Genomic DNA, 12449 nt, shown 5'->3' with positions numbered 1-12449 from the left:
TTACACGCAAACATCGTCTGGTTAAGCCAGGAGATTTAAAAAAAAATATTATTTATATTTGTTTAAACACCACAAATACATAGAGACGCCGAGACCGTGGGTAGACATCGTCTCTGTGATCGGCGAATCCGAGCAGAATCATCGCGTGGTCCCCAGCCGTGGAACTAAGGATCGACCTAGAGATAGACGGGAGAAAGGGGGGGGGTAGGAGAATGTTAGTGGTTGGGGGGGAAGTGTGGAAAAGAGTTGTGGGCAGTAACATTTCTGATGGTGGGGCAGGATTAACCGGGGGGAGTTATTCGCGCGCGGCGTGATAAGCAGCTCGTTCTGATGTCCCTCTCGCGCCGCGTGTTGAGGAAGCCGTCACCCCACGCCAAGAGCAATGCTGCCTGGAGGTATCGAGCTCGCGTGGTGCTCAATTACTACCCGTCGACCCACCGCCGAGTTGTCTTATGTTTTGCCAAATGTCAAGTCGGCTGCTTAAAGGCACCCGGGAGCTGTGTTGACACACGTGTACATCTATTTATGCAATACTGCGTTGTGGGAATACATGGCAGGATGATGATCCGTGGTTATTTTTTGTTGTTTAAAGAAAATTAGAATTGTACCTATAAGCTCTTTTAATACCTGTGCAATCTACATGTATAAACCATTGCCAAAAACGACCGTCCATTTTTTTGTTTGTTTGTGCCACCTGCATCTTATTTAGAGTTGTGTTAGTGTAAAAATGTGAGAGTAGTCTTGTCGATTATTGTAATAAAGTGTATGGAATGTGAATCGTGGTCAAAATGTGCAGCCCTCGTGTGTTTAATCAACGCTCCGTCATCGCAGAAACACCATCGAGTCGAGCTTGTTATCGTTGGGCGCCGCGGTGGCTAGGAAATGTTAACTCCCTCGCCTGGTGTACACGAGGTCGTGAGTTCGAGCCGAAGACCCTGACGGTCGGTATATTTGGAGTTTGCGTGTCTCTCTCCCCGTGGTCGTGTGGATTTTTCTCCGGGTTTTCCCCTCCACATTTGGAAACGTGTTTATAGTATTTGGCTGCTATACATTTCCCACGTGATGATAAGCCACTTCGTTGAGCTGTAATTACGTGTGGCCAAGTCGCTTCTGAAAAAGAGCTATTTAGCTCCGTCGGCCTTACCTGGTAAAATTAAAAATTGTTAAGTTTAGGATGTGGCGATACGTCGCCTTATCCATTGAAACCGATTCTTACGCTCGCATCCGCACGCATTGGACCGCGCGCGTGTGAGAGTCGATTATTGATCCGTTATGTAACATATTCACACGCAATTTGCTCGTGATACGAGGGCAATGGAGGCAACAAAAATGGTACAAAAAAACGAGACCGGGGGAAAAGAGAAAAAAAAGTATCATCGATGTCCTCGGGATTTTATCCCAGGAACGAACCCCGCTCATCGTTGCGGACGTTTCTGTATCGTCACCGGAAACATCTCTCTCCTAACGGAGGTGACTTCTCGAGCGCGGTTGAGACGTGAGAGGGAAACTTGGAGTCGTGCGTGCCTTCTGCAACTTTTGTCCACATCTTCTTGGTTCTTTCGGTAAAGTCACGTAGAACGGGAATAATAAAATAATAAAAATAAAACATAATAAAATACAATTCTCACGACGTTTCGGCCACAACGCAAGCAGCCGTCCTCAGGTGAAGGACAGGTCTGTCGGAAAGACAGTGTCAGACGCTGTCGTTTCTTCACCTGAGGACGGCTGCTCGTGTTGTGGCCGAAACGTCGTGAGAATTGTATTTTATTATGTTTTATTTTTATTATTTTATTATTTCCCTTCTACGTGACTTTACCGAAAGAACCAAGAAGATGAATCCCTGCAGTCACGAAAGCTTTACATCGAAATTTTGTCCACATTTTATCGAATTTATTTTTCGAACTCTACATTGTCTCGTTTTGTTGTTGTTCAGACTCTCAGACCTTTTTTTTATTAGAATTCTCCCCATTTCCCAGGAACTTCTCAAACATGACATTAACCTCTGGCAGCTGCGTAAAACATGACGGCGTTAATAATCTGTCTCTTAAAAAATATTGTCACTCCAGTATTAACATGTTTCTTTTGTATCCTTCCATGTCAGGCCACATGCTTTGCGATCACCCAAACACTTCCATGACAGACGCGTACCCAGATTTAACTTGGATAAACATGCATTGATTTTTTTTTATAATGATGATGGTAGTGGTAACAAGAGCGATGATTACTGTTATTGTGTTTCCTCTTCAAATATTTTGTTCCTTTGAACCGTGGCAGGTAACCATGAAGTGGTATTTTATATTGGGAGGAGAGACGTGATCATTATAAGCGCTGTAATTAACACGGCCACCTTGTGGTGTTCATTATGCACGCAACGGGGGAGCAACCGTTACAATGAGGCTATTGATATGTACGCATTTCTTTCGCACCGTACGTGACCCACCATGCTTAATCGGAGAGCGCAAATAGGGCCCCGATGTCAAACAGTTATATTCACGGTGGCACGAAACGCGTCGTAAGTTACGCGTGTCACATTCATTTATTTTGTAATAACGGAGCGTTTGGAAGAAAAAAAAACGACATCGGTAATTCACAGCCCTCGTGTCAATACACCGCCTTAGTCGTTGATGGTGGGGGTAGGGGCTATAACCATGCTTCACCACGCGGGCTCTAGTGCGGGATGGTGAGGGCGTACGGGCGGCGATTGTGTTGAGCTTTCCACGACTGACCTCTTTCAACTGCGGCTGGGAATCGAACTCGGGTTGTGGTGTGCCAACCGCTGCACCACCGCTCGTTTAAAAAAAAACCCGTCCCCCTCCCCAATGTAACCTGGGCTTGATATGGCATTCCGTAACATCTGCCAGCGATGCATTTTAATTCGCGCGGTGTTCCCGTACGAGTTGACGTACCGTCATTTTGATAACTGCGACGACAGCACGACGCAATAAAAGCGGCAGGAAGATGTTTCGAATGTCCCTTTTAAGCCCCCCGGATTCATATCTCAATGCTGAACATTTCACTTGACGCATTACTACCGGAGTGTTGTGGGGGGGGGGATATAGCGAGGACCGATATTTGTATCATTTTTAAACGCCACGTGTGTGTGTGTGTGCATACATTGCTCACTGAGATGATGGATTTCCTCGTCCTCTGCAGATTTGATGCTCGATAAGAGGGGAGGTGGTGGGGGGTTGTGTATCCAAAAAAAATCCGATACAAATAGCTCTCGTGTTTCAGCTCTCTCACTGGTGGCAGTGCATCGATTGCTGTGATACAGGACGATCCTTTCATAGGCCATGGGCCATGGTCAATCAGCTGCTGGATATGAATGCCTCCCCAAAGCCGCTCACCCCACACCCCCCTTACCTGTCCTCATGGATGGGACAAAATCGGCTCGGTACCTTGCGCACGAGACGATCTACGCTTTAAATATTGCGATTAACCCGAGCGAGTGCCCCGTGTGTTTATTAATTATTAAGAAAATAGCTAAGCAGACGATATAAACAACTTAACGCGTAGGCTTTCGCGACCAATATCATCCATAGCATGGCTTAGATCGCGTAAATATAAACGTGTCGTTAAACCCGATTGGCATGTTCTGTTTACGTGAAAAACCTTACTAATTGGCTGTGTCGGGTCGTGGCGGGTTTAACGACATATTTACGTGATCTAACCCCCAAAAACAAACCTATATTATGAATATAAACAAAAATTACAAACTATTTGCTTTTATTTGACCAGGTAAGGCCCATTGTGCAATATAGCTATTTTTTCAGGAGCGACCTGGCTATTACAAATGATAGCTTAACGAAGTGGCTTATTATGTGGCAATGCATAGCAGCCAAATACTCTAAATGCACGTTTCTAAATGTGGGCCTCCCATAGGTCGACTTGGCCTTAAATGAGTTCCCGCCTTAACGTGGCACTCGGTTGCATAACCTACCCCCACAATAGTCGATTTAGGCTACAAAAATGCAACATTATTTTGATGAGACTGCTGACTGGTGCACAAGCACAGACAACAACAAACTCAAAACTCATTTCGTCAATAACGCCGTGGCCTTACAAAGAAAAACAGGGTTTGTAATAGGCGACGTTTCGAGCCATAGCCCTTCTTCACAGCACTTACGTGAGCACTCCAGTGCAGAACCTGCTGTGAAACATCAGCCCCCGGGGAGACAAAGGCGGGCGGGACGTACATTCTGACTACCACCAAGACCATCGTGCGCTTTGCCGATCTTCCTTCACAGGTGCTCGCGAGAATACACAGCGGCCTTTGTACAAAGTGTGCGCGCGTGTGTGTGTATCTGAACCGGTCATGGGCATCCCCTAGGTCGACTCAGCCTGAAATGAGTACTTGGTGCGGTGTGTAAACATCGCCACTGGGGAGACAAAGGCGGCCGGACGTGGTGCTGGCCACCCACCCCCTCGTGTGCTGTGCCGGCCTTCGTGTAGGTGCTCGCGAACAGCACTTGACCCAACAGTCTGTTAAGGCTACACGGGAGATCTTTGTCTTTTTGCAGTGGCTTCAAGATGCCAATCTTTATTGACAAACACGCGGCCCGGAGGGAGGGAGGGAGGGAGTGGGCGAGTGGGCGGAGGGGGTGAATTTTTGTGCAAAAAGGCGGTGGTGGCTACTACTGACGGGGGCGGGGGGGGGGCCTTGCGTGGGATGTAAACAAACGAGGCGGGGTTGTTTGTTTATTTTCCGTCTTTTGTGCGCGCCACGTTTTCACAGGTGCCGTTGCTTGTTTGAATTTCATTCGAGAGCCCTGCGGAGGGGATTGGATCGTTCGCGCGCGGTTAGGTGATGGGGGGGGGCAACGTGGGAAGGTGATAGCGGGGCCAGATGTGGCTCACGCGTTGCGAGGCCCCGACAGGTTCCCACACCTGAGTTTGATATCCGACCACGGTTCGCATCCAAAATCTAAACCAGTAAACGAAGTTTTTTACGTTTTGCCAGGTAAGGCCCGCTGAGCTGCACGGCTCTTTTTAAATCCTTTATATTAAGTTCACTTGCTTGCTTGCTTACGACCGTGCAAATCTTTCGGTCGTTTTTTAACCCACTTCCCGTGATCCAATCGAGCTGACATTTTGCACACAGACTCGTTGTGCGTGACAATTTATTTTCGTGAATTTTTTTTCTCCAAAATTTTACACTGTTTAGGATTTTTAAAAATAATTAATTACCAATTGCTTAATGGTGGCAGGCAATCATCTGACCCATAGGTGGCAGCCATCTCAAGCCAGAGGACGAGAGGACTCTAGCCGCCACGCATATAAAGGATTTATAGTGAAAAACTTTGTTTTTACGGGTTAATTTTTTCAGAAGCGACCACGGGCTATCGCGAATGATAGCTCACCAAAGTTGGCCCTATCATCGCGTGCAAATGTATTGATTAGCCAAATAAATATAAATCTGAAGCCAAACAAATATAAATCTAAAGCCAAATAAATATGAATCTCAAGCCAAATAAATATAAATCTGAAGCCAAACAAATATGAATCTAAAGCCAAACAAATATAAATATCAAGCCAAACAAATCTAAATCTCAAGCCAAACTAATATACATCTGAAGCCAAACAAATATAAATCTAAAGCCAAACAAATCTAAATCTCAAGCCAAACCAATATAAATATCAAGCCAAACAAATTTCAATCTAAAGCCAAACAAATATAAATCTAAAGCCAAAAAAATTTCAATCTAAAACCAAACAAATTTCAATCTAAAGCCAAACAAATATAAATCTAAAGCCAAACAAATTTCAATCTAAAGCTAAAGCCAAACAAATTTCAATCTAAAGCCAAACAAATTTCAATCTAAAGCCAAACAAATTTCAATCTAAAGCCAAACAAATTTCAATCTAAAGCCAAACAAATTTCAATCTAAAGCTAAAGCCAAACAAATATAAATCTAAAGCCAAAAAAATTTCAATCTAAAGCCAAACAAATTTCAATCTAAAGCCAAACAAATATAAATCTAAAGCCAAACAAATTTCAATCTAAAGCTAAAGCCAAACAAATTTCAATCTAAAGCCAAACAAATTTCAATCTAAAGCCAAACAAATTTTTATCTAAAGCCGAACAAATATGAATATAAACGCGCGTTGATACTAAATGCCGCCTTTGTCTCCCCAGTGCTGACGTGTACACCCCGCATCAGGCACTCATTTAAGGCGAAGTCGACCTGGGGTAGAAGGCTCAGGACCAGTTCAAATTCTCGGTGGTGGTCGTGAGCGGGAATCGAACTTGGGTCGCAGGCTTCGGGGCGCAGTGCAGTGCACGCTTCACCACTGCGCCACCGCTCCCCATCACACAGTACCCACACACACTACACACACACACTACACACAATACACACACTACACACACACACTACACACACTACACACACACAATACACACACTAAACACACAATACCCACACACAGCACACACACAATACACACACTACACACACACAGTACACACACACTACACACACACAATACCCACACACAGTACACACACACAATACACACACTACACACACACAATACCCACACACAGTACACACACACAATACACATACTACACACACACAATACACACACTACACACACAATACACACTACACACACACAATAACCACACACACAATACCCCCACACAGTACACACACACAATACACACACTACACCTACACACACACAATACCCACACACACTACACACACACGGTACCCACACACACTACACACACACAATACCCATACACACACTACACACACACAATACACACACTACACCTACACACACACAATACCCACACACACACAATACCCACACACACTACACACACACACGGTACCCACACACACTACACACACACAATACCCACACACACAATACCCACACACACAATACCCACACACACAATACCCACACACACAATACACACACACGCAATACCCACACACGCACGCGATCCGGGGGGCTTAACGGGGATGAGAGCTTATACCCTTTGTAGGGACAGGTGGAGGCTGTTGTTGTTGTTGTGGTCTCAATGAATGAATGTCTTCTCGGTTGTAAAGTCATCTCCATGGATGCGACTTATCGACACCCCCCCGCCGTCTCTGCTTAAACACCTCGAGTCGGGGGCCTCACCCAGATGAGACGTCTCGGGTAGAGTGGCGGGCCGAGACCCTGCATGCTGATGTGTGTGTTGGTGAGCTATTGTGTGTGTTGTTGAGTTATTGTGTGTGTTGTTGAGTTATTGTGTGTTGTTGAGTTATTGTGTGTGTTGTTGAGTTATTGTGTGTGTTGTTGAGTTATTGTGTTATTGTGTGTTGTTGAGTTATTGTGTGTGTTGTTGAGTTATTGTGTTATTGTGTGTTATTGAGTTATTGTGTGTCATTAATTTATTGTGTCGTCCCAGAATAGCCTATTCAGTGGAGTTCCCGGTGTAATTAATGAAGCATTGGGGATCACGTTCTATGAGAAGGGTCATTGTCCCGAAACGTCGACCCATTCCATATTTCTTTCTCCGTTTGAGGCCACGCTGTGATTGACGGGTGTGTCGAGTGGGCGTGTTTGTGCGCGCCGCGATGGCGAAATGTCACCTACCTCGCCTGGTCTACAGGAGGTCGTGGGTTCGATCCCGACCCTGATGCCTGCTGCTGTATATTTGGAGTTTGCGGTGTCTCTCTCCCCGTGGCCACGTGGATTATTCTCTTGACGCGTTTGTTTCAGAGTATTTGGCTGCTATACATTTCCACGCTAAGATAAGCCACTTGGTTGAGCTATCAATTTGTGGCCAGGTCGCTTCTGGAAAAAAATAACCCTGTCTGTAGCTCAGTGGGCCTCACCTGGTAAAGTAAAAAAACAACAATATCCATAGTTTCAGGTAATAAAACGCAGGCCAACTTCTGCCCGGTGGCTGCATTGCACTGCCTCGCTACGAACCAACGTCACCCAAGTTCGATTCCCGTTCACGAGCGATACCGGTGGCGAATCATCCCCACCGTCCCTGGGCCTCATCCCCATGTGCCGGCTCAGCCTTCAACTCGCACCTGGTGGCGCGTGTGAAACACCAGCAACTTGGGGAGACAAAGGCGACCGTGCGCGGTTGTTCCATCCATCCATCGTGCCCCGTAGGGGAGGTGCTGATGATCCTGGCGAGAACGGCACTTTGCCTGCGACGCTCTGATACAGGGGGCACTTTTGTCTTTGCGAGCCGTGCGAGCGTGTGGACTGACTCCGTGTTGACTGTCGCCTCGCCCGCCGTTCATTTCCCGGGGCCGATGAGCCGCTTCGATAACGGCTGGGGAATCTGTTCCGGGGCAGCTGTGCAGGCCTCGGGGCATTGTTGAACCTCTTTCGCACCGTACGTAGCCAACCGCTGATTGGGGGGGGGGGGGACAACAATCCGAAAGCAGAAAAAAACTGTTCTTAATCATCTTCTTGGTTCTTTAGGTAGTCACGTAGAATGGAAATAATAAAATAATAAAAATAAACATAATAGATTTTTTTAATAAAAAAAAAAAATATTAAGAAAAATATAGGACAATAAACTAAACACAAAACGCAGTTATAAAATAAATTAGTTTGTCAATCTCAATGTACAGGGGCATAGCTCCAGTGTCTTGCTAATACGTCTCGGAAGGAAGAGCTTTCCAGACGGCCGCAGAGGCGTCACTTCCGGGTGGGGGCGCGGGCCGGTCTGTGTGGGGACATTGCAAATGTGATCAAGAGTGTAAAACATTATTATTATTATTAAAATATTTCATCACTCTTGATTTGAAGCTTTCGTGACTGCAGGAATCCCATACTCTTTGGTTCTTTCGGTAAAGTCACGTAGGTATAAAATAAAATAAAAAAATAAAATTGTATCTTTTATATTTTTGGTTCTTTCGGTAAAGTCACGTAGGTAGAAAATAAAATAAATAGAGATATTTTATTTTTTTGGTTCTTTTGATAAAGTCACGTAGGTAGAAAATAATATAAAATAAACAAATTTTTTTTTTTACCTACGTGACTTTACCGAGAGAACCAAACAGTAAATATTTCATCACCTCTAATGTGGCATTAAGCCCCCACACATATTCAGCAGCCCACAAAGATTCTTCCTCACCGCCCCCTCCCCACCTCTCCCCTCCCCTTGGGATCCAGCCCCAAATGGGGCCCCACTGAGGCTGGCACGGCAGGAGACGTCGGCGCATCGCAACGGTCGAGCGGTCGCACTCCGCGAGCCCGAATTTCGGGGCCCGTGTGTTTTACAAATGCCTGGGCCGATTTTTATTTTATTTTTTAAATCCTTTACATTAAGTTCACTTGCTTGCTTGCTTGCGCGCTTACGACCGTGCAAATCTTTCGGTCGTTTTTTAACCCACTTCCCGTGATCCAATCGAGCTGACATTTTGCACACAGACTCGCTGTGCGTGACAATTTATTTTCGTGAAAATTTCTTTCCAAAATTTTCCACTTTTTAGGAAAAAAAAAATGTCATATTTAATTTAAAATACCAATGTGATAAAAATGAAACTCTTACTCAAGAAAAACAAATGAATAATAAAATAAAACCGATGCCACGCATATAAAGGATTTATAGTGAAAAACTTTGTTTTTACGGGTTAATTTTTTTGTGCCAGGGCGCCAGCGGCTGAGAGCTGCTGGACCACGCTCGGATGGAGCTGCTCCTGGGGGAGGGGGGGGGGCAGGCTTTTTGTCTTCTTCTTTTCCTCCTCTCTGTTCATGGGCCGTTGTCCGAAACGTCGCTGATTACACCCATAGTTGGTATCTTTGAAAGCCGCAGAATTGCCAGCGACGAGGGCGTTCACTTGTCGAGTGAAGAGCCCAGGATCGTCTCATTCGCAAGAGTGACTTGGCCATCGTATGTGTACGTGTGCAGTCTGTTGAACTTCTTTCGCACCGTACGCAGCCCACCGTGCTAATCGGTTGACAATCGATTGATAACCATTGCCGATGATACCATTGTGATTGATCGTGACGACGCCTGTTTGTTATGATAACATGCATCGACGTATGATGACGATGATTACGATGCCTGATTATTGTTGTCCCCATCGTTAATGTTCTATTCAGCGCTGGTCACAGCACTCTAGTAGTAGTAGTAGTATTGACCGTCGAACCCTTGACCCACCACTTGACCTCGCGACCTTCCTCTCCACTGCTAGCGTGGCAAGCCAGCAACCGCTCTCAATTTTACACAAAACCGAAGATCCCTCGCGCGCTGTGCACCAACAACATATCACCTCCCCCAACGCCACTCCAGAGGTTGCAGCTGGGGTCAGAGATATTTTTTACGAGGAGCTGTGGGGGGGGGGGGGTGAAGAAGGCTGGGGGTATGGGGGGTGAGGGGCTGGTGGGGGGGGGTGAGGGGCAAGTGACAGGGGGAGGAATCTTGACCCTGGAAGTTTCTCCCCGGCAGTGTTTGCCTTTCTTCTCGCCTCGCACTCCATGCATCACCACGTGGGCGATGCGGTGACAAGCAGCAGATTTATTAAACAGAAAACGATCGACTGCTGCTGACGGTGGGGAAGGAGGACCAAGGGGCTGTTAGCGAGCACCTATTAAGGCCGGCACGGCACACGAAGGGGTCGGTGGCCAGCACCACGTCCGGCCGCCTTTGTCTCCCCAGTCGCGATGTTTAAACACAGCACCAGGTACTCATTTGAGGCGGAGTCGACCTAGGGGAGGCCCAGGACCGGTTTAGATAATCGTCACCGGTGTTGGCCATGAGTGGGAGTGGGTATTGAACTCGGGTCGCCGGGTTTGTAGCGTAGCGCGCTAACCGCTGTACTTACCACTCCCCAGCATCACACACTCACAAACCCACACACACTTAAACTCCCGTGCATGTGGCAGTGGTGGTAGTGTAGGCGGTATTGTGTTTGGTGTCAGCTAACATCACGACCACTGAGCTATACATAGTTCTATTTCTTTCAGAAGCGACCTGTCTCACACGTAATGATAGCTCAACAAAGTGGGCTTATCATGCGTGCATTGATAGCAGCCAACTACTCCAAACGCGTGACGTTCATTCTAAGTGTGGAAAGAAAAAAAAACGGAGGATCCGGAGAAAAATCCACGCGACCACGGAGAGAGACACAGAGAGACGCGCAAACTCCAAATATATAGCAGGCTTCAGGGTTAGGATCGAACCCACGACCTCCTGTGGACCAGGCGAGGTAGTTAACATCTCACCACCGCGGCACCCTGATTTATTTTAGCCTAGTTCCAAAGGCTTTTTCTCAGTTATCCATTTCCTTTCGGTGGTTTTACTACTCAGGAGTATTGTTGCTTCTGCCGTTCGCTCAGCTAATGCCTGGCTGTCTGTGCCAAGGTGAACATCTCTGCCTCTGATGAATGAGGCTGACAAGTGGCAGACCACCCGGACATCCAAACCCTTGCCTCAAACTCAGTCCATTAAGCTGTTCACTTTTCCTCCTGTGATAACAAACAAAAAATAAATGTTTACAATCTTAGGTTTGAAAAAAAAAAGACATAACAATAGGGGTTAAAATAATAATTGAAAAAAGAGAAAAGTCTTAACATTCTAGCGGTTATAAAAACGGCGATCGTGATGAATTGGGCAGGATTTCTCAAGCGAAGGGTGCTAGCGATGTGTTTGTGCGACGTCTCCCTCCGCCCCTCTCTCTCTCGAGGAATTTTCTCGCTTAAATTGTATTCGGGATATTTGATGGAACATTTATCACGCGGTGACTCACAGCGGCGGCGATTCCTAACAGCTTGAACGGAAATTTGTCTTCCACGAAACATAATTCAGTGTTCTGAAATTATCATTATGGCGCCCTCATCAGTTTCAGTGTTGCATATATACATGCGATTTTTATTTTACCGGGCATTGCTACTGATGGTCATATCCATACAAATACAGAACATAATAAAAAGAATAAAATAATAAAAATAAAACATAATAAAATAAAATTCTCACGACGTTTCGGCCACAACGCAAGCAGCCGTCCTCAGGTGACGAACAGGTCTGTCGGAAAGACCAGGCTTGGCAGCGTATATTTAAGCTGGGTTAGAGGGGGAAGGGCGCATTGACAAAGGAATTTGCATATCAACAGATAAATTTAGCATATTGTTGGAAAACGCAGATATACCGCGCGTTGTTCGGCATTCGTCCGACGTTCCGCAACCGCGTGCTTGGGAGCTTCTTTCGAATTGGCTCAGGGAAGCTTGCTTTGCTTTGTCAGAGCGAGACGGACTTCAGCACGGCACTGGACAAGACAAAACGATTTAAAGCTTTCGTGACTGCAGGGATTCATCTTCTTGGTTCTGTCGGTAAAGTCACGTAGAAGGGAAGTAATCAAATAATAAAAATCAAACATAATAAAATAAAATAATTCTCACGACGTTTCGGCTACAACGCAAGCAGCCGTCTTCAGGTGAAGGAAGTAATAAAATAATAAAAATAAAACATAATA

The sequence above is a fragment of the Lampetra fluviatilis genome, chromosome 33, assembly GCF_964198595.1.
Source record: "Lampetra fluviatilis chromosome 33, kcLamFluv1.1, whole genome shotgun sequence".
NCBI classification, from domain to species: Eukaryota; Metazoa; Chordata; class Hyperoartia; order Petromyzontiformes; family Petromyzontidae; genus Lampetra; species Lampetra fluviatilis.
Note: the sequence above shows the minus strand (reverse complement) of the source record.